Consider the following 26,183-nt stretch of genomic DNA (forward strand, 5'->3'; position numbering starts at 1 on the left):
GCAGTCCCGTCCGTTCACAGCTGACACCCCGCCGAGCACGCCTCGGCCTGTGAGCGCCTCACCTTCCCCCTGAGCCGAGGGCCCTTTGCTGTTCTGGCCGATGACCCGTGTCCTGGCAGGCGGCCCCGGGCAGCGGGCAGACACACTCCTGGCCCGAAAAAACCAAAGTAGCCGGCGGCGGGGCTCAGTGGGTGAGCGTCGACCTATGAACCAGGAGGTCACGGTTTCGTTCCCGGTCCAGGTTGTGGGCTCCAGGGAGGGGCATGCAGGAGGCAGGCGATCCCTGATTCTCTCTCACCATTGATGTTTCTCTCTCTCTCCCGCTCCCTTCCTCTCTGAAATCAATTAAAAAGTATTTTAAAAAGTAATGGACAACTAACAAAGGAAGCATTTCATTCTCTCACCCCTTGAGCAGTGACGTGTAGACACTCATACGTGGTCCCCGGGTGCTGTAAGGGACGGGGGAGGGCCACTGACTCCACGGTTTCAAAGCACTTTGGTGAGGACGGCGCGCTGAAAGGCCAGTCACAGAGGAAGCCACGCTGTGATTAGTACGTTTCCGTAATTAGTACGTTTCCGTCACCGCGGAAGTGGTGGTTTCTAGCGGCTCGGAGCCGGCGTGAGTCTCCCTGGCCGGGCTCACAGCTCCCTCGGGGCTGGTTCGCAGCCCGGAGCCGGGTGGACGGGAGGGGCAGCTGGCGGGGCAGGAGCATGAGCGGATGGAAAACCCGACATCTGGTTAAGAGCGCGCCGCGGCCACGCTTCGCTCTTGTAAACCGGCAGCGTGGCGGGGGAAGCACATAAAACACACTGAGCGAAGCGAGCGGGGCCGCGGCAGAGAGCGGCTGCCGGAGCCGCCTGGCGGGCGCCGGGCCTGGGCGCGGGCGGGGGCTTGGGGCCGCTGGGCCGAGCCAGGACGTAGGGTGGTTTCCGGCCTCCTGCCTCTTAGGCTCTGTGAGCTCCCACATTGCTAAGAAGACAGCATCGAAACTAGGGGACCCGGAAACGTTACGGCTGCAGCGATAGCGAGAACAGCCGGACAGAGCCAGCGAGGTTCAGAACCGGGTCCCGCCGGACCTGACACCGAGGAGCTGGGTCCCTCCCAGGGTGTCCCCCCACGCGGTAACCCGTCACAAGGTCACGTCCTCCACTCAGGACCATGGCCCAGAGCAGGCGAGTCTGGAGCCATCTCGTGGGGGGCAGGGGTACACTCGGTATGAGGACGGCGGCCCTTCCCGGGCGGGTCCGGGGGGCTCCATGGAAGCAGACAGACGAGTGCCGGGGAGCAGACAGGGGCCCCACCGCAGAGGGAGAGGGGTGGAAAATTCTGGAACACATGGCCGCTCCCGCCCCCGCAGGTGCGGAGACACGGGAGATGATGTGTCCCAGGTTCTTAGCATCTTTTGTAATCGTCGTCGTCAGGTGGGAACAGACAGAATGGTAATCAGCTGCGGGAGCCGGCGTTTCGGGGAGGGTTGTTAGGTCACAAATGAGCGTTTTTAGCCCCAAGTCCCCGGGGGAGACGGGGCTCACACAGCGGGCTGTCGGCCAGCCTGAGCGGGACCGCCAGGAGTCGCAGCGGCAGACGCTCGTGGAGCACAGTGCTCACGAGGAAGCCGGATGTGCCGGTCCCCAAGGTGCTGGCTGTGGCCCGGGGGGCGGAAACTCTCACGCAGACATCGGCGCACAGACAGCGGCTGGACGGGGAAGGGGGCAGGCCGCTGAGAGGGAGACACCGCGGCCCTCGGCTCGCACACCCTTCAGTGAGGACGTGGGGTTTGAGTCTGGCCTGAAAGAAGGGGTGTTGCCCAGCTGGCGTGGCTCAGTGGTTGAGTGTCCACCCATAAATCAAGAGGTCCCCGGTTCGGTTCCCGGTCTTGGGGGCTCGATCCCGGGTTGGGGGCTCGATCCCTAATAGAGGGCGTGCAAGAGGCAGCCGATCCAGTGTCTCTCTCATCGATGTTTCTCTCTCTCTCTCCCTCTCCCTTCCTCTCTCTCTAAAAATCAGTGGAAACATATTTAAAGAAGAAGAAGAGGGGGCTGAGCCCGGCCGGGGGCCGCGTTCTGTCAGGCTGGGGAGGTTGGGTTGGAGGGCCTCCTGCCCCCCGCCCCGCCCCCCGCGCCCCGGGCTGCAGGGACGGGGCTGCGCCTGCCGGTTCCACAGGTGTGTCCATTGCCCACGCCAGGTGGCTAGTGGTGAGCTAGTAATGGCTCTTATTTTCCGGCCCTCGTTCTAAGTGGCCACCATCTCATCTCAGCGACAGCAGCACTACAAGGCAGGTGATCCCGCAACCCCCGCTGACGTGAGGGGACCGAGGCGGGAACAGTTTGTCACGTGCCTAAGGTCACATGGCCGCGCAGTCTCAGATTCAGGCGCAAACCTCAGGCTGACTCCCAACAGTCTGGCTCCTAACCGTCTCCCTCCACGGCCTCCCCTGCTGGGACCGGCACAGGGGTGTTGGAAGTTTCTGGGGGTTATGCTTTTGGAAAAGACGAGCAATCAGCCCAGCCCTGTGCGGCTCAGTGGTTGAGCATTGACCTATGAACCAGGACAGTGGTCGGCAAACCGCGGCTCACGAGCCACAGGCGGCTCTTTGGCCCCTTGAGTGTTCTAACGCCACTTCTTCAAAATAGACTCGCCCAGGCCAAAAACCGACTCCTGCACATGGGCCATGAAGTTTCAATCGCACTGTACTTGCGCGCCCGCATTCTGTGGAAGAGCCACACTCAAGGGGCCAAAGAGCCGCATGTGGCTCTCGAGCTGCGGTTTGCCGACTACTGAACCAGGAGGTCCCGGTTCGATTCCCGGTCAGGGCACACACCTGAGTTGCAGGCTTGATCCCCAGTGGGGGGCGTGCAGGAGGCAGCTGATTCTGATGATCGATGTTTCTATCTCTCTATCCCTCTCCCTCTAGAAATCAATAAAAACATATTTAAAAAAGAAAAGACGTAAAAATCAAACAATTTAAGTTCTGCGCTTTGCATAGGAAAATGGGTGCTTGCTTCAAACTTTGGAGAAAACTCGCTTTGTTCTCTCATTTCATCCCCTACGCAGGTTCCTGACACGTGTGAGTCATTAGCTCACTCCCAGGAAGCAGCAGCGGTTCAGAAAACGGGCCATGGCCTGAGGGAGGGGTGGACCGGAGCCCCAGGGAGGACCCGCCGGGTCGGATCGGGAAAGGGCTGCTCCTGGGGCACTGGGCGGCCTGCAGGGAGGGCACCCGGGTGCGGGGGGCGGGGGGGTGTGTCTGCAGGTGAGAACAGGTGAGCCCCGCAGAGCGCCAGCCTTCCCTGGGAAAGGGCCCCGCCTCCCGGCCCAGGAGTGAGACCAGGCTGTTCCCAGCCGGCTCCCCGGGCTGGCTGCTGGCAGGTGGCTGCTGGCAGGTGGCTGCAGGCGCTCCCTGTGCCCGGGATTAGTGTCCACTCGTGTTTTCACACAGTCGTCCTTTTCCCACACGTGCGCAGGCAGCCCCGTCTGCCCCGTCCATCAGATCCGAGGCCCCTGCCACCGCCGGGAAAGACCCAGGACGCCCAGCCGGCCACGGGCCTTTGTGCTGAGGGCGGAGGCCACGCCTGGGAAATGCTGACCAGTAGGCGCGTCCCCGTGGGGCTGAGTCAGTCTGTTTTCCGTGGCCGTCCGCGGGCGTGGGAAACCTGCGTGTCCAGAGCAGGGAAGGGACTTGGGCGTTAGGAAGACGGGCCGCCCATCCGGGCTCCGAGCCGCGTGAGCTCCAGCGGTGACCCACCTCCGAGGACCCGCTCCTGCCCTCAGCTCCGCGAAGGCTCTGGTGAGGACAGTGTGCTGCGTGTCGTGTTCCGAACGCCGTCTAACGCCCGAGTGCAGGCGCTGTGCGTTCCACGGGGGCGCGTTCCTCCCGTCGCCCATCTTGAACATCTCGCTTCTCAACCTGACGACCCTTTCATGCCGATACCCGTGGGATCAGTCACCGTCGCTCAGGGCAGACCAAGGAGAGAGTGTGAATGTGAGTTCATTTCCTGCTGTTAACATCTCAGGATATTTTGTGTTGTTTTTTTTTTTTTTGCTTTTGTTGCTGTTTATAATTATTGTTAAAGTTACATTTCCTTTCCTTTTTGTTAAATTTTCATTTACATTTCTTTTCCTTTTTAAAGTGTTTATTATAGACTAGAGGCCCAGTGCATGAAATTTGTGCACTCAGTGTGGGGGGGGGGGGGTGGGGAGGGAGGAGCAGGGGGTCCCTCAGCCCAGATTGTGAGAAGGAACAGGCCAGCTCGAGGGACCCCCCACTGGTGCATGATCGGGGCCGGGGAGGGACGCAGGAAGTTGGCCAGCCGGGGAAGGTACCGAGGGAGGGCTCCAGGGTGTGTCTGGCCCATCTTGCTCAGTCTCGATCGGCCAGACCCCAGCAGCAAGCTAACCTACCAGTGAGAGCGTCTGCCCCCCTGGTGGTCAGTTCATGTCATAGCGAGCAGCTGAACAACCTTAGCATATTATTAGCATATTATGCTTTGACTAGAGGCCCGTTGCAGGAAGATTCCTGCAAGAATAGGGCTTCCTGCAGCCTGAGTGAAGCACAGAGAAGGGAGCGAAGCCCGCAGAGGTGGGCTTCCCTCCTGCTGCCGCAGCCGCCCCGCGCTTTCCCTCCCTCTTCCTTCTACGCTGTCTTCAGTCTTTGCTCTGTGCCTGTGTATGCAAATTAACCTCCATCTTTGTTGGGTTAATTTGCATACTCGCTCTGATTGGCTGGTGGGCACAGCAAAGTGATGGCCAATTTGCATGTTTCTCTTTTATTAGTGTCGACTAGAGGCCCGGTGCACGAAATTCGTGCACTGAGTGAGGGGTGTCTCTCAGCCCGGCCTGTGCCCTCTCGCAGTCTAGGACCCCTCACTCCTTACCACCTGCCTGCTTGCTGCTCCTTACTGCTCGGCTCACTGCTCCTTAGCACTGCCACAGAGGGGGGAGGGGCTCCCGCCACCACTGCTGCGTACGCCAGCCGTGAGCCTGACTTCTGCCTGAGCAGCGCTCCCCTTGTGGGAGCACATTGACCACCAGGGGCCGGCTCCTGCGTTGAACATCTGCCTCCTGGTGGTCAGTGCACATCATAGCGACTGGTCATTCTGGTTGATCCGCCATAATGGTCACTTAGGCTTTTATTATATAGATTGGTTGAATGGCTGACTGGACGACCGGACACTTAGCATATTAGGCTTTTATTATATAGGATTAAACAGTAGAATAGGCATGTACTATATATATGAAAGGTTAAAACAAGGAATCATTGGGGGTCTGGGATGGGTTAATTCAATTTACATTATTTCTAATGGGAAAAGATGATTCGGTTTTTGAACAGCCTTCTGGAACCAGTTATGTTGGAGAAGTAAGTCCCACTGTCCAGGAATAAAAATGCCAGGAGGAGCCAAGTGACACAAATTAAAATAACGCTCCTGTTTTATTTCTTATAAAAATTGTGTGTAGAAATTTATTATATTTTTATAAATGCAAAAATGTGGGATTTCATAATACTGCTTATTGATTTACAGATAGAAATATTTATACATGTACATAGCAGGTATACTTCACTATGTGAAACCTCGTTTATCTGAACTTGCTACCTGAACTCAAGAACAAGAGGATTTGGAGAGAAAAAAAAAAGTATATATATATATATATATATATATATATATATATATATATATATATATATATGGCTTTTGTGCTGTTGTCTTATGAAAGAAGGATATTCTAGATATTTTCCATATCTTGTTTTATCAATAGTACTTCTTAGAAATCTTGCTGGGTTAGCTGATATATCTAATTAAATTCTGTGTCAGCTGCATGACATTCTGCAGTGTAAATGTGCCACATTTTTCTATACTTTACTCATTCCCCCATCAATGAGCATTTATGTCTTTCCAGTTTTCTGACACAAGCAACACTGTGATGAATATTCTCCCACATGCATCCACTGTGCCGAAGATTTTCCTTCTCTAACAGAACTTCATTTCCAGTCTCCAACCAGAATTCTATTTCCCATTGTGTCCAATCTGCTCTTACACACACACACACACACACACACATGCACACATACACACATAAACACACACGCACACACCAGTCATTCACACTAAGTGTTTTTGTTGTTGTCACACCTAGAATATCTCTGACTTCTCTATCTCTCCTTCTTGAGTAAGCACCTGATAAGGGGTTTAGGGACCAGTGTTTTGTAAAGCATCAGCCCTCCCTCCGCCCCCAAGAAGAAGTCCCAAGAAGGTTCTCTGGGGACCTGGAGCAGTATCCGGGACAGACCTCCCTGTCCAGTGACCACAAGGCCCTGGTAGCTTCCCCTGGAACTCTTCCGGCTTAGTGACATCTCAGCCAAAAGCCAGCTCCATGGACGAATTTCATCAGAAAACATTGTTTCCAATGAGATAGGTAAACGAGAGGCAGCATAGCCATTTTAACGAAAACGTCTAGCCATGACGAGCAATGGATGTTCTCTTGACTTGACTTGGGAGACTTAACCTTATTTCTGCAGTTCACTGGGGGCGCCCATAATTGTCAATGAATTCTGCGCCACAGTTTTATGAAATTCGCTTTTAAAAATATACACTGAGTGGCCAGATGATGATGATCTCTGAACACATAATAATCTGGCCACTCAGTGTATATCCTATATAATAAAAGGCTAATATGCAAATGGTCCCGGAGTTCGACCAGCAGGCAGGCCGGCCAACCACCCATGTCCCCTCCCCCTGGCCAGGCTGGCCAGACCCCACCCATGCACGAATTCATGCACCGGGCCTCTAATATATATATATATATATATATATATATATATATATATATATATATATACACACACACACACACACACACACACACTGAGTGGCCAGATTATTATGCGTTCAGAGATCATAATAATCTTTCAGAGATCATAATAATCTGGCCACTCAGTGTATATTTTTATTGATTTCAGAAAGGAAGGGAGTGGAGAGAGAAATAGAAACATCAGTGATGAGAGAGTATCATTGTCGGCTGCCTCCTGCACGCCCCCTACTGGGGATCAAGCCCACAGCCTGGGCATGCGCCCTGGCCGGGAATCAGACCCGGGCTCCTTCAGTCCGCATGCCGATGCTCTGTCCACTGAGCCACACCGGCCAGGGCTGAATTTGCTTTTGATGACGCAGCTGTTTGGTCGTGTCCTCAGTGGTCTGGTTTCGAGCTCCTCCCACCGGGTGTTTCACCTGGAGTCACTGACAGGGGCCCAGCTGTGCCCCTGGGTCCCCACGCCCACTGCTGGGTCACAGGGAGGATGCGGTATGTCTGGACTTCTGATGCCACTGCCCAGCTGTTGGCTCTGGTGCGTTCGTGGGGAGAGACGAGGAGGGGGACTGATCTGGGCCCTCTGCGGGGCGGGGTCTGGGCAGAGGCCTGGCTTCCTGACGTTGGTCATCCGCTTCCGACGCGGGGGCTGGCGCACAGGGCCCAGGGGTAGGCCCGGGCAGGTAAGGATCTGCAAGGAGCAAGGATGCTTTGATGAGCACGCACGAAAAGGCCAGTTTGGCTCCGCGCAGTGAGCCCCTGTGAGACGCCGTTTACAGAACGTGGGTTTTGTTGCTTTAAAATCGCGATTTTCTGCTCTCGACAGCCAGCTTTGCGGAGCTGACAGCCGCTCGCCGGAGCCTGCTTTCATCGTGTGCCCAAACGCCTGCTTGCTGTTCTCTCATTGAGTAATTACTGTGGACTCTTCGCTCGCTCAACACCTTTTTGTTGAGTCCTACTGTGTGCCAAGCACCAGGGAGCCTGTGAGCGTCTGGACATGCAAAGTGCCTCCTCGTCCGTAAATGCTTCTCCGATAAGTTGTAAAAAACTCTTACTCAGAGACACACACACAGAAAGGAGCTGCCGTGGGCAGGTTCTTTTCTAACATGTAAGTGTATTTTGGGTGCCACGTGGAACAGATTCCAATGCGCCTGTTTTAAGAGAATGTGCACACCTCACCATTTGAACGACTTAGGACAGTGGTCGGCAAACTCATTCGTCCACAGAGCCAAATATCAACAGGACAACGATGGAAATTTCTTTTGAGAGCCAAACTTTTTAAACTTAAACTTCTTCTAACACCACTTCTTCAACATAGACTCGCCCAGGCCGTGGTATTTTGTGGAAGAGCCACACTCAAGGGGCCAAAGAGCCGCATGTGGCTCGCGAGCCGCAGTTTGCCGACCATGGACTTAGGAGGAAAGTTCCTCTGCAAGGAACAGCCGCTCCGTAAAAAGCGACAGTTAACAAAATCTGAATGTTCGCTGATGTCTTAACGTGCACTTTGGCCAAAAAAAGGGCAAAGAAAAGTCTTGTTAGGTCTCCAGCGGGGGCCCCGGACCCTCTGGAGACGCGGACAGGCGGCCGGGAGTGAGCTGGGCGGGGTGCAGGCTGGGCTGTGCTGAGCTCCGAAGGGGCGCTGAGACCCCAGGGCCTGGCAGGGACACAGCCGGCGCTGCCCGTGGGGCTAAGGAGCCCTGGAGACACCCCTTCTTGTCCCCGTGTAAGTCAGTGATCTTCTGACATTTGTACAAACAGCCCCTGGCTGTATGGGCTGTGTTAGCCCCGATCCAGCCATCTGTCGGGTCACGGGGTCCCCTGCGTGGATGTCTCCACTCGAATGTGTTGGAGATAGTCCTGCCTGCCTGTGTACCTCGCTGGGGGCCCTAGCGTGGGAGCGTGTGGGAGATGTTTCTCCATCTGAAGTTTGTATCCAAAAGCAAGGTATTATTATTATTATTATTATTATTATTATTATTACTAGAGGCCCGGTGCACAAAATTCGTGCACGGGGGCGGGGAGGTCCCTCAGCCCAGCCTGCACCCTCTCCAATCTGGGACCCCTCGAGGGATGTCCGACTTCCCGTTTAGGCCCGATCCCACCGGACATCCCTCTAACAATCCAGGACTGCTGGCTCCCAACTGCTCGCCTGCCTGCCTTCCTGATTGCCCCTAACTGCTTCTGCCTGCCAGCCTGATCACCCCCTAACCACTCCCCTGCCAGCCTGATTGATGCCTAACTGCTCCCCTGCCAGCCTATTTGCCCTCACTGCCCTCCCCTGCAGGCCTGGTCACCCCTAACTGTCCTCCCCCACAGGCCTGGTCACCCCTAACTGCCCTCCCCTGCCGGCCTGATCACCCACAACTGCCCTCCCCTGCAGGCCTGATCGCCCACAACTGCCCTCCCTTACCAGCCATCTTGTGTCCACATGGGGCAGCCATCTATGACCACATGGGAGTGGCCATATTGTGTGTTGGAGTGACGATCAAATTGCATATTACTCTTTTATTAGATAGGATTATTATTATTATTATTATTATTATTGCTGCTGTATGGCCTTCCTACTGACTGGGACCCAGCGCTGGGCTGGGAGGCGGGGGCATCGCGGACAGCAGGCAGGAGAGTCCCGTGCGCAAGCGTGTCCGCGTTCTGAGCCCTGGCTTCCTGCGGGGGACGTGCTCTCTGCTTTCAAATGGGCGGCGGCAGCGGCGTGGCTCCTGCTTCTGGCGGGTCGGAGGGCGCACAGGGAAGCGCGATGTGCTGAGCGCAGAGGAGTTAGAGAACGGGGCGGGGGGGGGGGGGGCGCGTGGAGATGAAGGGGGCGACGCAGCCGCTTCTGGTCACTGTGGTGAGAATCAAGGGTGCAGGCCCATCGGGAGGTGAGGCCACACTCTCAGCCACGAGGTCAAGTTCAAATGCAAAGCCGCGGAGGCGAGGCCTTCACACTCCTGGTGCGGCCAAAGGCCCTGAACAGCGAGGGGTTGGGGCTACGCCAAGGAGGCAGGTGCAATGCCGGCGGGAACACCTGCGGCCGGCACGAGGACTCGAAGACAACGGCCCGCCAGCGTGTCCGAGGCTCCGGTGGGAGTGACGGTGAGCGAGGAGGCTCCGGTGGGAGTGACGGTGAGCGGGGCGGCGGGAGCTCCTCAGGCTCCGAGTCCCTGGCTGCCGCTCACAGGACCCCTCGCCTCTGCGCACGCCTTCTCTCCTCACGGGCATGGCGCTCACGGGAACGTCCAGAGTGAAGCTGGGCGCGTGTCCCCCTGGGGGTGGTCTGAGGAGCGCAAACTGGCCTTGGACGGTTAGGCGACCACCAGCGGCTTCCTGAGCGGCTCCGCTGAGGCAGGACGCTTTCCGCCCTGAGCACCGCAGCTGGGAGTCTCCGGGCGCAGAGGGCGGCCTGCTGAGTGCTGAGGGCGGGAAGGCGGAAGACATGGGGAGGCCCAGGCTGGCGGGCAGCGTGGCGATGGCGGGGGGCAGGGGGAAGGAGAGGCAATGGCCCAGCGCTTTCTAAGTTAGTTTAGCTCATCGGTGACATCATAAGATTGCTGTCGCCTAGGCGATGGGACGCGTTGCTATGGGAACCTCAGCGCTGGGTGAGAACACTCCTCAGAATGCTGACACTGGAAAAGCTCCTTTCTGGCAGGTTCTGCGAACCCACAGGGTGCGTGCCCGGGGAGGGTTTGGCAGAGTTGGGTTTGAAGTCTGTTCGTGTGAACTTTCTGGAGAAGAATGACGTGTGACCCTCACATATTTAGAATATTGACGTTTTGGGAAAAGCGTTGCCATCAGCAGCTAAGAGGAGCCCTCTGGGCTGGAGGGGCGTGGTCACGGGAGAGACACGCCCTCTGTGCGCAGGCGCCGGGGCGGGTCGATGGCACACGGCCCGCGTGGCGCCTCCTGAGTGGGGACCGGACAGTTTCTGCACAGACGCCCTCCGGCCTTTAGGCTTCCACGTCCCGGCTCCTGAGAGGTCATGGAATCGCCACGGTCTCCTGGCAAGAAACTAGGACCCAGCCACAGGCCTCGAGCCCCACGCGTGCTTACATGGCATACATGCAGACACGGGCGTGGGCAGAAGCGGGTTAATACTAATGACCAACAATACAGTCATTAACACGGACAGGAACACAATACATGGCGTCACGTACTCCTAACGGCAAGCCTGCTTTTGCCCACCCCATGTGTGTGTGTGTGTGTGTGTGTGTGTGTGTGTATGTGCGTGTGGATATCCTCCCATGCAGGTTTACATATTCTTCCATGCACATGTGTGTGCGCACACACCCCTATACCTCCCTATAGGGTCACTTCTCATCACCCACGGCAGCTGTGTTTTAGAAAGTCACCCCAAATCCCGAACCGGTGAGCTTTCAGGGGAAACATGGGGTTAGGTTCCTGCAAGCTTCCGTTCACGTTTTCATCCAACGATCAAAGAACAGCTTTGTGAGCGTTTCTGTTCGGAGACGCCTTGTTTGGTGTCTGTGCTCTGGTCCCCCTGAGCACCCGGCCAGCTTCTCCCTAACTCGAGACCCAGCGAGGCTGGCCTGACGCGGGGTGTCCGCCAAGCCCCGGACGGCACTTCACCCTCCCGGGACCTGGGAGCCGCGAGCAGCACCCGTTTTAGAAACACAAACACGTGGGAGATGCGGCACTAAGGAGGCGACACACGGGACACACTGACGGTGTGAGGACTGGACCCAGAGGCAGATGCTGCCTCGTCCCCCTCAGCGGGGAGGCCCCGATCCCCCCTCGCTGGGCGTGGAGAAAGGAGCGGAGAGGAGACCCCGGTCGGGTCAGCAGCGGCCCAGCCACAGCGGGAGGGCGGGCGCTGGACTGGCCGGGAGACCGCGCCCGCCTTGCTGGTGCGGCAGAGGGGAGTGCGGGTTCTCATTCGTGGAACGAGGTCACGTTTACGGGAACGCTGAGGCTCCCACGTCCTTTCGGAAAACAGAAGGTCTTCCATCATGGCCGTCTGAGACACGCCGACGGGCGAAGGGGAGATCCTTCGCTCCAAGCGAGTGTTCAGGGAAGAGGAAATGCGTATTTTAATTTCTCCGCTTAAATGCAGACTCGCTGTAATAAGGAGCGTGGTTTCTAGGAAGGAGAGGTTTAAGTGTTGATGTTTTGGGTTTTGAAAAGTTATAAGAATGTTTGAGTTCTTGAAAACATCATGATTCTCTTAAAAATATGTATATATATATTTATTGATGTCAGAGAGGAAGGGAGAGGGAGAGAGAGAAACACCGATGATGAGAGAGAATCATGGATTGGCTGCCTCCTGCACGCCCCACACGGGATGGAGCCCGCAACCCAGGCCTGTGCCCTGACCGGGAATGGAACTGTGACCTCCTGGTTCATAGGCTGACGCTCAGCCCCCGAGCCCTGCCGCCAGGCAGAAACATCCTGGGTCTTACAGGCCCTTCAGTGCCACCGAGCTGAGCCAGGTGCTGTGTTTTGGTGACTCGGGAAGCCCAGCGCTCCATCCGGCCCCAGCTGCTCTAATCGCATCGGTTCCTGCCCTTCGGCAGCCCTGCACGGTGGGGACCAGGGTCCCCGCTTTCCGATGACACATCAAGGCTCAGGATAGACACCAGCACGTGCCCGAGCCCCGGCCCTGCCTCCATTTCTCGGGCTTTGTAAAGCGGGACCCTCTCCCTGTCCAGGAGCTGTTGTCCACGTGATTTGGGAAAACGTGTTTTTCCGTTTTTAACTCCAGTAGTTGTAGGACCTCTGATCGATGGGAATATGACACGGAGAAAGGAAATTCATCTCACCAGGACCCACATTAGACGTTGGTCTTTGCAGAACCAGATTAGACTTCCACAAACGAACCCCAAACTCCCCCAGAAGTGATTAGAAGAGACTTTCAGAGAGCGTGCACGCTGGCACCATGGCTTTACACCGCGCCCACTCCGTGCCGGCTCCCTGAGTCCCCGCAGAAAGCACTGTCCTTAGCAGCCTGGTCAGCGATTTCCTGAGACGCAGCCTGGCTCTCGGATGAGCCATGAACAGCTGCCATCTGTTCGCCAGCGAGAGTCGGGGGCGAGCGCCCTGGCTGCCGTCTGGCTCCGGGCACCCCGACCGACCGCTGCATCACTCGCGGGTACTTGTCACCGACGCTCCGCTCCTTGACCTTGGCCGTCCGGAGCCCCGACCCCGCGGGGTGGCTCCCTCCCTCCAGGGGGTTTTCTACCCCCTCACGTCGCACCATCCAGCCAACGTGGTTCTGAGCATCTAGTTCACGCCGGACACGATTCCCGGCTCCAGGAACACAGCGGAGAGGAAGCCAGAGCGCGATGCGCCGGCTCAGTGTCGTGGCGAAGAGAGGAGGAACCATGACTTACATTGAAACCAGCAGTAACGGCCCGGCCAGCGAGGCTCCGTGGTTGGGCATTGACCTATGAACCAGGAGGCCAGGGTTCGATTCCCGGTCAGGGCACAGGCCTGGGTTGCGGGCTCGATCCCCAGTGTGGGGTGTGCAGGAGGCAGCTGATCAATGATTCTCTCTCATCACTGATTTTCTTTTATTTATTTATTTATTTATTTATTTATTTATTTAAAAAAATATATTTTATTGATTTTTTACAGAAGGGAAAGGAGAGGGATAGAGAGTTAGAAACACCAATCAGCTGCCTCCTGCACACCCCCTACTGGGAATGTGCCTGCAACCAAGGTACATGCCCTTGACCGGAATCGAACCTGGGACCCTTCAGTCCGCAGACCGAGGCTCTATCCACTGAGCCAAACCAGTTAGGGCTCATCACTGATTTTCTAAGTCCTTCTCCCTTCCTCTCTGAAATCAATAAAAAAACCAACAGTGATAAGTGCTAAGAAGAAATAAAGCAAAAAACAAGGGTAGGGGGGGCAGGTGTTCAAAATGGGGTGGGGTAGGGCTGGAGCAAGCGAGGGACGCCTGGCCTTCAGTGTCAGCCTCGCGTCCTGGCCAGTGAGGTGCGTGTGCGCACGCGGGAGGCGGCTGACGGCCCGGCCGATGCCTATACTCGGAGTGACCACTGGGAGGACCTGGTCTCTAGAAACCTCCGCGGCCTCCGCCCTCCGTGGCCTCCTGGAACAGGAGGGCCCGGCTCCGCCGAGGTGACATCACGCCCGTTAGCTCTACCAGGGACGTGTCAGGCCACCCTGACCAATCAGACCGTGCGGACGAGTGACCCAGAGGGCCGATGAGAGATTAGCAGGCGGAGATTCAAACAGAAAAGAGGGGCAGCCGGGTTGCTGGGCAACCGGCTGCGTCAGCAGAGGGGATGCTATTTTTACACCGAGGAGGTGGGAGGTGATTTTGTAACCAACTCCCAAGAGGGCCGGGTCCTCCTGGAAGGAGCCACCGCCGGCAGCGGGGCCTCTCGGGGTCCCGGCCTCTGCACCCCATTTAGGCTCAGGCCTGTGCCACCTCTGCCCGGGGAACCCCGTGCAGTGTGTCCCCCTGGTCCCCGTGCTCCCGCTGCAGAGCACGCCGACGGGCATCCATCTCTGCGACTCTCCCCGGCTGAACGCGCCGCGGGCAGGGCGGCCCCGGTCCCCGCTGTGTCCTGCACATGGCTCGGCAGCAGCTGGTGGGGGTGGGCAGCCTCCGGGAAGGGACACGTGAGCCAGCGAGGACCCGGCTGGTGTCAGTGGGTTGACATCTAATTGAGTTATTAGATGTCAACTCAATCAGCACGTGGCAGGTCAGGCCCTGGCTGGTGTGGCTCAGCGGATAGAGCGTCGGCCTGTGGACTGAAGGGCCCCAGGTGCGATTCCGGTCAAGAGCACGTACCTCGGTTGCAGGCTCCTCCCAGGCCCAGGCCCTGGTCAGGCGTGTGCAGGAGGCAACCCATCGATGTGTTTCTCTCACATCGATGTTTCTCTCTCCCTCACATCAGTGGACACATCCCCGGGTGAGGTTAACAACAAACACAAAACACGTGGTGGGTCTCAGGGGTTTCCGGTTGTTAAAGAACTGTTCTGCAGCAGGAAACACCCCGATTCTGGCAGCCACGGATGGAGTGTCCCCCCAAGTTAGCCAGCACACAGCACCAGCCCCCCGAGTCTACTGACCACGTGCCGGCTCAGGCCATGTTCCGAGGCGGGGACAGACCGCGCGCTGACGGGCCTTGTTCCCGGAGCGTGTGTGGGAAGGAGAAAGATGACCGTGAGGGGGGCGTGCGGGCGCAGGGCAGCGGGCCGTGGCCGGGCGGTGTGCCTGTCAGCACGCCCTGCGGCCTGCGGGCCCTTCGGTCAGACGGCCCCTGAGAAGGGCCTGAGGGGTGAGGGGTGAGGGGTGAGGCATGCTGCACGGGAGTTCCACACCGGGCCGCCCCTCCAGGGTCTCCTCCCCCTGCCCCCTCCCCCGCCTCCCCTGGCTTCTCCATCTCCCCCTGTGGATCCCGGGACGCTCTCCTCCCGTGGCCACACGGAACGGCCGTCTCCAGGCGCCCTCGCCGCCCTCGTGCATACAGCCCACACAGTGAGCCCGGGTCTGGGCTGGGGTCTGGACCTCCTGTGGCCCCAGCCCACAAACCAGCTCCTCCCGCAGAGGCTCCCCGACCCGGGCCCCCCCTTCGGGCGTCTGTGTGGCTCTGGGACGCGGGTGGTGAGGAAGCTCAGGTTGCTCCCCGGTTCCTGTGGTTCTGGGGCCACAAAGGACGCCACGTGCTTGTCCGGCGGATGGCGAAGCTCTCAGGTCGGCTGCCGTGTCTCCCCCGCTCCCGTCGCCTGCCCGTGCTGTTCGGGTGCTCACCCCGCGGTCCGGTCCACGGGGTGGTGATGCTGTCCTCCGCCGCACCTGTGCGCCCCCGGCCAGGGCCGTGCCCGCTCCCGCACCCCCGCGCCCCCCGCTCCCCCCTCGCCCCCCGCTCCCCCCTCGTCCCCCGCGCCCCCCTCGCCCCCTTCTCTCCCCTCGCCCGCTGTCCGCCATCCTCGCCGTGTCCCGCACGTGGCACAGCAGCTGCCCGCCGCCTCCGGGGAAGGGACGGACGGATGAGCTGTGAGGACCCGCTGGGGCCAGTGGGTTGGATCCGATCGTTGTTAAATGTCAGCTCAGGTCAGCAGGGGCGTCCAGGTGCTTCTAGCTGCTAACGCGCATGCTCAGCAACAACCCCGTGGTGCTGGGCCTTCCGCAGACACCCGCCCGCAGGGCAGCGCGGAGGCACCACCTTCTCCAGGAGGTTCACCTGCTCCCGCGAGTGGCTCTCAGGGAGTCGTGGGGCTGGGGCTGCGGGGCAGAACCAGGGCTGCAGGTCCCCAGGGCCGGCTCAGGGTTCCCCAGGACCACGCGGCCTCCCCGGCATCCTGAGGCCCCCCCAGCCCCTCCCTGCATCCCGGCCGGTCCCTGCGGGTCCTGGGAGAGGGCGTGGCCACCATGCTCCCCGGCTGTGCGTCTTCGAGAGCCGCTGGGCCCCTCGGCATCTCCTGGGCCAACGAGGGGAAGAAGCCCGCGCCCTCCGAGACACGTCGTGGCCGGAGACGGAAGCCGAGAGAGAGGTGGGTGTGGGCTGCAGATGCCGGCGGCCAGGCGGCGCCCAGGCGGTGCCCAGGGGGCGGTCAGGCGGTGCCCAGGCGGCGGTCAGGCGGTGCCCAGGCGGTGGCCAGGTGGCTGACGGCCTCCGTATGGAGTAGCTCTGAGCCTCGAGCTCACGGCTGCCTGCAGAGGGAGTTAAGGCATGAACCGTGTTGCCCGTCTCGGAGGCCGAGTGGGAAGGGGTCGGGGGCTGGAAGCTGGGCGCCGGGTCTGAGCCGTCGGGGCCTGAGGAAGCGCGGGGCCGCCCTGGGAAGCGGGGCTCAGGGAGCCGTGTTCGCGCCCGTGGTGGGGACACTGGCGGCCGCAGCGCGGGCGGGGGGGGGGGGGGGCCCTCTGGAACGCAGGCCGCTCCGAAGGCTCCTGGGCGGGTGGGGGGGGGGCAGGGCTGCTTTCCGTCCTCCCCTAAGTGTGAGGGGTGGCCCGGGACGTGAGTGCCCCTGAAGGCCGCTAACCCGCCTGCACGGGGCCAGGCCCACGTCGGACCCCCACGTCGGACCCCCACGTCAGACCCCCCACGTCAGACCCCCACGTCGGACCCCCACGTCAGACCCCCCATGTCAGACCCCCCACGTCAGACCCCCACGTCAGACCGTCTCTTTCTTTGACAATCAGGCAGCGCCTGGCTTCTAGGCGGAGCTGTCTGCAGGGCGGGACGCACACCCGCAGCTCACCCTCTCGTGCTCCCGCGCTCACGTGGAGCCTGCGCCTCTCCAGGGCTCCCCTCGAGCAGCACGCAGCCCCGGACCCACGGGGACCCCTGGGCCGTGGGCACAGGGAGGCCCGCAGGGGAGGGATGACCCGCAGCCGTGTTGGTGTTGACACACACACACACACACTCTGTATGTTTTAGGGCAGCTTGAGGGTCACAGCAAACTGAGCACGAAGGACAGCGCTCCACAGAGCCCCTCCCTCCAGGGCCCCTGGGACACCCCAGACCTCACCTGTCACTGCCCAGGACCCGGACACGCCATCACGGGGGTGCTCACGGCTCGGAGGGGAGGGAGGCGGCTGCTGACACACGCATGACCTTCCTGTGAGGTCCATGCACAGCCCTGCGGGTCACGCCCTGAGGACTTAGCCCAGAGGCTGTGGGGTACCTGCCCGCCCCCTCTCTACCTAAAACTTCCTGCCTGGAAAGCCGGCCCCACTGCCCAGGAGCAAGCCGCCCTCTTCCTTCGTCCGTGTCTCTGCTGCCGCCCAGTGGCGAGGACCAGGCGTCTGTGCTGGGAGGGGACCCACCTGCGGTGCCCGCGGCGCCCCGGCCCTGGGGAGCGGGGCGGCCACAGTCCCAGGCGGCGCCGCAGGGACCCCGCTGCACAGCCCTGCGCAGCCCACGCCCACCGCGTCCCACCGACACGCAGCCAGCACTTTAAAGGGTTTAGGGACCCTCTCGCCTGGCGGTTTCCGTGTGTTTTGAGTGAGCGTCAGGTGGTTTACCCCGTTACCGCCGGGCGGGGCCGTTTACTATTGGCAGTGCCCGTGGCCTGGCGCCAGCTGGATGCGGGTCGCCGAGACGCTAGAGGAGGCGAGCCCACGCATAGAGTGACACGCGGCTCAGCGCCCCACTCACGCCGGGTCCCCTGTGCAGGCCCTCTCCCTACGTGTAGATGCAGCGTATAGACACCACACTGCGTGCATGTGTGTGCGTGTGCACGTAGATCATTTACGCCAGTCTCCCTGCCCCCTCTCAGCACGCACCAGCTCACACGAATCTGCATGCACACATATGTACACATGGACATGCATGCACATACTTGGACGCACGTGGACACATATGCACACACATGCACACACGTGGACAGGTCTAAAAGAGGACAATGGCACATGTTGCTCACTTGGCATTTTCCGTGTGCCGAGGGCCCGCGGCCCCGGGGAGCTCCATAAAACGGGCGCTGTCCCCGCCCGGCGCTGCAGACCCACGATCCCACCTCTCACTGAATGCGGGCCCCACTCCCTCCAGGGCCTTCCGGGTGATTCCGAGCCCCCCCCCCCGAAGCCCCCCATCAACCTGTGGTGCCCCCGCTGTCCACAGGCCCCTCAAACCACGCGAGGGGGGGGTCTTTGTTTCTCTTCCTGAAGCCCCACCGCACCCTCCCCTCCGCGGCCGATGCACGTCAAAGAGATACGAGCATTTTAGAATCTTAAACCTGGACAAGCACGGCTCTCCCTTCCCGGCCTCTGGGGTCTGGCTCTTTGGGCGGGTGGCTCCCTCTAGTGGTTCCCGGGGGCATAGCCTGCAGATTGTAGCTGCGGGCCCTTCCCGGATTCTGTAATTGCACCCCACACAACAGCGAGCCCAAACCTGCAATTACAGGGCTGGTCTCCCCGTCTTCCCCCCTAATTCCGTGGGCATCCCCCCTCCTTCCGCGCTGTGTTCTCCCCAATTATCCCTGAAGCCCCACCAGGCAGGCACTCGCCCTGCCGCCCTCAAACAACGCCCAGCGCTCCCTGAACGGGCTCCATCCTCACCGTCACCGGGGCGGTCACATGCCACAGGGCATCCCAGTTTCTCTCTCATTGTCTGAGGGGACGTTTTGCATAAAGTTCAGTTCAACGCGACGTTGTTTGTCCCACCTTCAGGTTCCCTATGAGATCCCGCAAACCCACGCGATTCACACGGGGTGATGGGTTGGTGCGTGCTCAGGAGACACCGTCGCTGGGCACGTCAGGGGCAGCCGGGCGTGGCGGGCAGGAGGGAGGCTCGCTCCTGGTCCCGGCCCTGCCACGGCCACGCTGCCACTCACCCTCCGGGTCCCCCACACAGAGTCGGGGACCGGATCCAGACCAGCAGCCACATGTCCCCGGTTCTCTGAGGAGTGACAAGGTGGGTCCCTGTGGGGTCGGCCATGGGTGAGCGGGCTTTTGCCCGCTCGGCGTTACTTTCAGTCTGTGTGTGTGTCTATCTGAAGTGAGTCTCTGGTAGACAGTACATGTCAGGGTCTTGTTTCTCTATCCATTCAGCCTCGATATGTCTTTTGATTGAAGCATTTAAGCCAGTTGCATTTAAGGTGGTTATTGATAAATATGTATTGCCATTTTATTATTCACATTAAAAAAATACTTCCCTTCTTTTTCTTCTTGGAGAAGACCTGTAACCGTTCCTGTGATGCGGTCTGGTGGTGACGAGGTCCCACAGCTCTTCTTCCTGGGAAGCTCTTCATCGCTCCTTCCGTTCTTAACGATAGCTTTCCTGGGGAGAGCGATTTTGGTTTTACGGTCCAGGAGGGCAGACATACAGCTCATCAGCCCCTGCCCCTCCCAGCGCCCGCCAGGGCCTCGCGGAGTGCCGCACACCTGCTGACAAGACGTCTAGTGGACAAGGGGCCCGCTGTGGCCAGGGCACCTCTCGCAAGTGGGTGGGGCCATCGGTGGAATATTTTATTCAAATTATTAGTGACGTGTGGGGAGCCAAGTCAATCCTTGCTAAGTTCGAATAGTTCCATTGCTTTTCTCTATTTCACGAGGGACCACGATGCAAACCCTGAGTAACACTTAGGAGACGTTCATGCTCCCGTGGTGTTTGAGACCGTGACGCTCCTCGGTGTGTGACGACAGAATAGTGACCCGCACAGGGTGGGAATACAGGCAGGAAGTTCTCTTCTGCGTAAACGACGTGTCCCTCCGGTCGCCTGCTTTCTCTTGCATCTACCTGTTCACTTTCTTCCTCTCTCCACAGACACATTCACAGCTCACACGTGTGTAGATGTGCACACATTCCCACACACATACTTGCACGCATACACACTCACCCACGCACACACAAACACACACGTGTGCACACATGCTCACGCACACGCATATGCAGTAGGAACCTAACAAGATGCCTAGATGTGCTGCAGAAACTTGAATGGCACCAAGTATTTTTACTCAGGCTGAATTCTGGCATAATAACATTGGTTCTTTAAACACATTTTAATTATTGGCATTAAATAAATTACGTGGTTGGAAAAAAAAACCCTGAAAACCTTGAATCTGGCCCGAAGGGGATCCCCCTGATGAGGAGACCTGGGAGGGGTCCACTGGGCGTCCTCCTCCTCCGGGCCGGCGATCCCGCCGCTGGCCAGCAGAGGGCGCCGTCCTCCGGCACCTGCACTTCCAAACCCAGGGCAGGAGAAAACCCCGTCCCGCTGCGTGTCCTTCGGAGGCAGGTTTTCTCCAGGTGCTTCCTTCACGGCGCCGGCTCCAGACCGAGGCATTCCCACCCCCCAGCCCCCTGGCCCCCGGGTCCTATCGAGTCAGAATTGGAGAGATGTGCACAATGTAAAACTCTCTTTATAGTGACGGCTCTCATCACTGATGTGTTTATCCCTCTCTCCCTCTCCTTTCTTCTCTGAAATCAATAAACATAATTTAACAACAACAACAAACAAGGAGTCCTGGCGCTGGCGAGTGCGCTGCTGTCTTCTGAAAACAAGTGTCCTCCCGCGTGGCCCCGTGGCCCCCGCCCACCCTGTCATCGCCGCTGGAGCGCTGAGCCCTGGAGGGGCGCTCGGACCCTCCGCAGAGCCCGTGGTCGGGGCACGCCTCGGGGCTCCGGGAAGGGGCTGAGCCTGGGGGCTCCCCGTGCTCCCGGTTGTGGCATTCACTCCTCAGCACGTTCCCCTTTCTTTGTTCTCCATCGTCCATCTCCGTGGCTCACGTCTCCTCCTCCGCAGACCGCTGGCGGAGAAACACTCTGCTTCCTGGGGTCCTCGAGGGGGTCCCCGCCCCTGGATTTTGAACAGAAACAAGGCTCAGACCCCCATGGACTGGCCAGGAGCCGGATGAGAGGGGCTGGGGGGCCACAGGAAGGGGAGCCCTCCTGCCCGAACCCTCCTGACCTCCTTCCCGCCCCTGGGTCCCTGGACAGCTCTCACCTGCCCGCCAGCCGGTGGGGCAGCCGCGCCGTCCAGGTCTGCGTGTCGGCAAACGGAATAACGGGCCACGTGGGGCGGTTTCTCTTTTAAGGACAATTTCCTGGGAGGACAGCTTTGCTGACCTGTCACCACATCACTCCGTAGGCTCCTCAAAATCTGGCCGTGTTCCCTGGGGCTGTCCTGGGGTGTGCTTGCCCCCACGGCCACAGCTCCGGCCTCGGGGTGAAGCCGCAGCCTGCCTCTCCCTGCCCCTCTGCTTAGGGACGGTCACGGTCCTGGAGGAGGACACAGAGCCCGTGTCCCGTGGAGCCGTGAGCCCCCGCAGACACAGCCAGGGCTGCCGCTGGGCTGTCGCACGCTGGAAGCGGCCACGAGAGTTCAACCCACCCCCGAGCGCGTCCCAGACCCGGAGGCCTCACTCCGTGATTTTACCCACGAGTGGCCTCGCCGCTTCCACCGCAGGCGCCTGGGGAGCCCGCCTCACGGAGACACGGCGCGTTGGCGAATGAACCAGGGTCCGGAGGCCGCTCCCTGCTCACGGTCAGGGCTGCGGGCTCCTCATCACACGCACCATTGAGTTTCCCACGTGTGTGGCTGCTTCACGCGCCCGGGAGGCCGTGCCAGACGGTGCCAGTTAGTGCCGTGTCCGTGTCCGCGGATCCCGGGTGGCGTTCCATCTCTTCGCGAGGCCTAATGGCACATGAACGCCGCCAGGCGCCTCGGGCAGAGACGGGCGCCCTGTGGCCCCACGGCGCTGGCCCGGCCCGCCCCACAGCCGCGCTCCCGCACATGCGCGTGGTCAGGTGTGAACCGTGTGCCCCGCCCGCGGGAGCAGCGTCGGGTCTTCCCCGCGCGTTTCTCTGCTGTGCGTGGAGCGCTAACCGCGGGCGCGGCGCAGGCACTGGGTTTGGGTTCCTTTTTTTCTCTTTGATGTCTGTGCTGACCTGTCCCATTTCTCCTTGTGTTTCATTCTCCGAATTTCTTTTCTTCTCTGTCTCCCCTCACGTTCACTTGAAGTTCATTCCCCCCGAGAATGTGGTTTAAGTCCCTTCTGTGCGGGGCCCTCACTTAGAATCCCATTAATCCAGCCGATACCCGGACAACCTTGACATTGCCCTTCAGCTGACACTGTAGGAAACGTACGGCAATGTTTCTTTTCTTTTCTTTCGGTTTAGACTGTGCCCACTCCCCCGTGCCCTCCGCGCCCCCGTGCCCACACTCCCCTTACCCACACTCCCCGTGCCCACACTCCCCGTGCCCACACTCCCCGTACCCACACTCCCCCGTACCCACACTCCCCGTGCCCACACTCCCCTTACCCACACTCCCCCGTGCCCACACTCCCCGTACCCACACTCCCCTTACCCACACTCCCCCGTACCCACACTCCCCGTGCCCACACTCCCCTTACCCACACTCCCCGTGCCCACACTCCCCGTACCCACACTCCCCGTGCCCACACTCCCCGTGCCCACACTCCCCCGTGCCCACACTCCCCGTGCCCACACTCCCCGTGCCCACACTCCCCCGTGCCCACACTCCCCGTGCCCACACTCCCCCGTGCCCACACTCCCCGTGCCCTCACTCCCCGTGCCCACACTCCCCGTACCCACACTCCCCCGTGCCCACACTCCCCCCGTGCCCACACTCCCCCCGTGCCCACACTCCCCTTACACACACTCCCCGTGCCCACACTCCCCCCGTGCCCACACTCCCCGTGCCCACACTCCCCGTGCCCACACTCCCCCGTGCCCACACTCCCCGTGCCCACACTCCCCCGTGCCCTCACTCCCCGTACCCACACTCCCCGTGCCCTCACTCCCCGTACCCACACTCCCCGTGCCCTCACTCCCCGTACCCACACTCCCCGTGCCTTGCAGTGGCCTCCACTGTGTCTCAGGCCCCCCCCCCCCCCCCCCCGCCTTCAGGGCACCTCCTGGCCCACAGGGGCTCTTCCTGCCCCGCCTCCTCGGCTCCGCGTCGGGGCTGGTGTACAGCCTGCGTGGGTCCTGTCTCCTCACCCCCCACGAGCGTGATCTAGGGACGGACCGGTGATGTGCACGCTCACGTGGCCGGGCGCGGTGGAAACTCAGAGGGATGCACGTGGCACCCCTGCCCCCGCCGAGAACAGCCTGTGCGGGCGCCAGGCTCCGTGGCAGAGCACACGCATCCCCAGGCCGCGCTCCGGTGGCCGCAGCGGCCCCGCGCCCCGAGGAAGCGCCCGGCCTCAGAGCGGGGAAGGGACGGTGCGGGGTCCGTGTGCGAGAAGGGGGGGGGGCGCTAACCGCATCGCGTGCTGCCTGTCTGGCCTCCGAGGCGGAGGCTGGAGGCTGGCCTCTCCCGCGGCTGCTTCCCCTCTCCGTGCACGACGGCGACGACGGTACCAGGAACCGACCGGCCAGGCGTGCGTACGCCTCAGCCCAGAGGCCCGCGCTGCCGTGGTGCTACCTTCCCTGAGGTTCACCCCGAACGTCAGCGACCAGGCCAAGGCCTGAGCCTCTCCCGTCAGCCTGAACGTCTGTTGCTCGCTGTCCCCTCCTCCCCGAGGGTGGAGACAGGTGGGGTTCCCGGGCCGCGGGCGGAGGAGCCCACGTGACCTCGCGCAGGGGTCTCACCACCAGGCCGCAGCCTCCCAGCTGCAGGCCCGGGGCGGCTCTGACGGGGCGTGTGGCCCCGTGTGGCTTGTGTGATGGAAGTCGTGGCTCCGTCGTTGGCTCGGTGACAGCAGGATCAGGGCTGTCGTCTGTGCTGAGTCCCTGGCTCTTGTCGGCGTGAGCGACAGTGACAATTCTAACAAAAACGTGTGCGGCACCTTCCAGTTCTCACACGTCAGAGGCCGGCTCCTGGAGATCGAGTGCACGTCCCTTCGGGCGGGACGGCCCGGCTGGTGCTGCACGGGGCCATCTGGGGCCTCGTGTCCGCGTTGTGCACTCATTTCTTCTCGGAGTTTCTCTCCAGGAGCTACAAGCCCGCGAGAAGGACGGGAAGGGGCCAAGTCGCTCAGCCGTTTGGGCGGAGGGGAGATCCCCGCGGAGACGGGAGCCTCCGGCGAGGTGGCCCTGTGCGAGGGGAGTCAGGCTGCTGCGGGTATTAAGCTGAGCAGGGACGCGGCACCTGCATCTCCCTGGGCCACAGGGTGGGGCCGCTCTCTCTCACTCCGCTCCCTGCGCACCCTCCCTCCACACGGGGGGCTCTGCACCCTGAAAGCAGGCAGCTCCCCATGGGCCGCCTTCTTCCGCACCAGAGAGTGGGGACCCAGCAAGTGTCCTGAGCCCACGGGGATGGGAGGTGCAGGTCAAGGAGCAAAGGTCACCGGACATGCAGGACTCTGAGTCGCTCTGCCTGGGAGCAGTGAGGACACTCGGGAGCAGCAGCAGCAGCAGCACCTGCCCCACCGCAGAGAGGCCGCGCAGTGGGCAGGAGCCACGGGCTCACAGAGAGGCCACGCACAGCGGGCAGAGATGCCGCGCACAGTGGGCAGGAGCCACGGCTCGGAGACCTGCCTGCCGTCTGCTGTGCGTCGTCCCCGCCCTGGTCCCAGCTGGTGTGGCCCGGCACCGGGGACAGGGTTGGGAGGAAGGGAGTCGGGTTCTGTTTCACGGGGTTTGGTGAGGCCACGTTTGGAGGCAAACGGGTCCTGCCAGTCAGTTCCCTGGGAAGGCCGAGTTCGCCCGAGTCCCGAAGCAGCTCCTCGCGGGGGTGGGGGCGGGGGCGCAGCGCGGGTTAGAATCCTGCACTCCGCTCCAGGCGCTATTCACGGCAGGTGCTTTGCATCTGAACTCATTAATCCAGGTGACGCCTCGCGGGAAGGTAGGCGGCGATGACTCACCGGAGGCCACAGGGGCCAGCGGCGGAGGGTGGCAGGTAGAGGCGAGTTGCCGCACTTTCCGGAGAGTTCTTTTCTCGGCTCGCGGCCTGGCCACCGGGAGGGGCGACAGCCGGGCATCCCTGCACAGCCAGGCGCTCCCTGTCCTCTCCCCCCCACACCCCGCCTCCTGGGTGGCAGGCTCCTCCCCGTCGGGGCTCCCGCAGGAGGCAACCAGTGGACGTGTTTCTCTCACGTCCATGTTTCTCTCTGTCTCTCCCTCCCTCCCCCTCTCCCTAAAAACCAATGGAAAATGTCCTCGGGTGAGGGTTACCAGCAACAACAAAAAGATGGAGACCACCCCCAGCCCCTCAGGTCCGCGAGTGACTGTCACGGGAAGATGGCAGCCGAGGTAGCGCATTAGCATAGGTTCACGCTCTCCCGCGGAGCGACGCCTCCTCCCCGAGCTCCCGCAGGATCATAATTATCAGTAATTAGGGCGGCTTCCCCTTCTGCTCGGCTGTCAGGGTGATGGCTGTGGCTTTGTTCTGAGAGGGCAAAGGGCAGGAGGGCGCGGGCGCGGGCTGGAGGGTGAGGGCGGAACCCCGAGGCGAATGCGAGCTGCGGTGCCCCCTCCGGGGCTGAACCCCCTCGCTCAGCCGCGCTGGGACAGGAAGCTCCTGGGTCCGAGATCAGCTGCGGGTCCGCGTCCTCCCTTTCAACTCTGGGCGTTGACGGAGCCCTCACAGCCCCTCGGTCTTTCATTCCCGGAATAGCGGAACGTGAGCCCCCAGCTCTCCACCCAGATCCCCGACGGTCGCCTGCCTCTCGCTACAGTGAGCTGCAGGTTGGGGCAGAGCGGGAAGGCTGGGAGAGGTGTTAGGAGCTTGGAAGGCGGGCCACAGAGCACGCTGTCTAAACCGCGGCGCCCTCTCCCTCTCCCCGGGGTTACCAGAGTCCCCTGGGCACACGCCCTCGGCCAGGCCCCCGGCCAGGCATCCACTGGGCGCAGACGGTATGCCCCTGCCGAGGGCTGCGCTCAGACCGCGGGACTCTGAGCAAATGAGGAGCGTGGCTGTCACTGTCCCTGCGCCCGGTGGCCGGTTTGCTGCGTCTCGGTTTCTGCGGCGGGAAAGGAAGCACTGGCTGTTCACGTGCACCTGCCTCTCCGTGTGCACAGCCTCTCCGTGTGCACAGCCTCCC

The sequence above is a fragment of the Cnephaeus nilssonii genome (assembly GCF_951640355.1).
Source record: "Cnephaeus nilssonii genome assembly, chromosome: 9".
NCBI classification, from domain to species: domain Eukaryota; kingdom Metazoa; phylum Chordata; class Mammalia; order Chiroptera; family Vespertilionidae; genus Cnephaeus; species Cnephaeus nilssonii.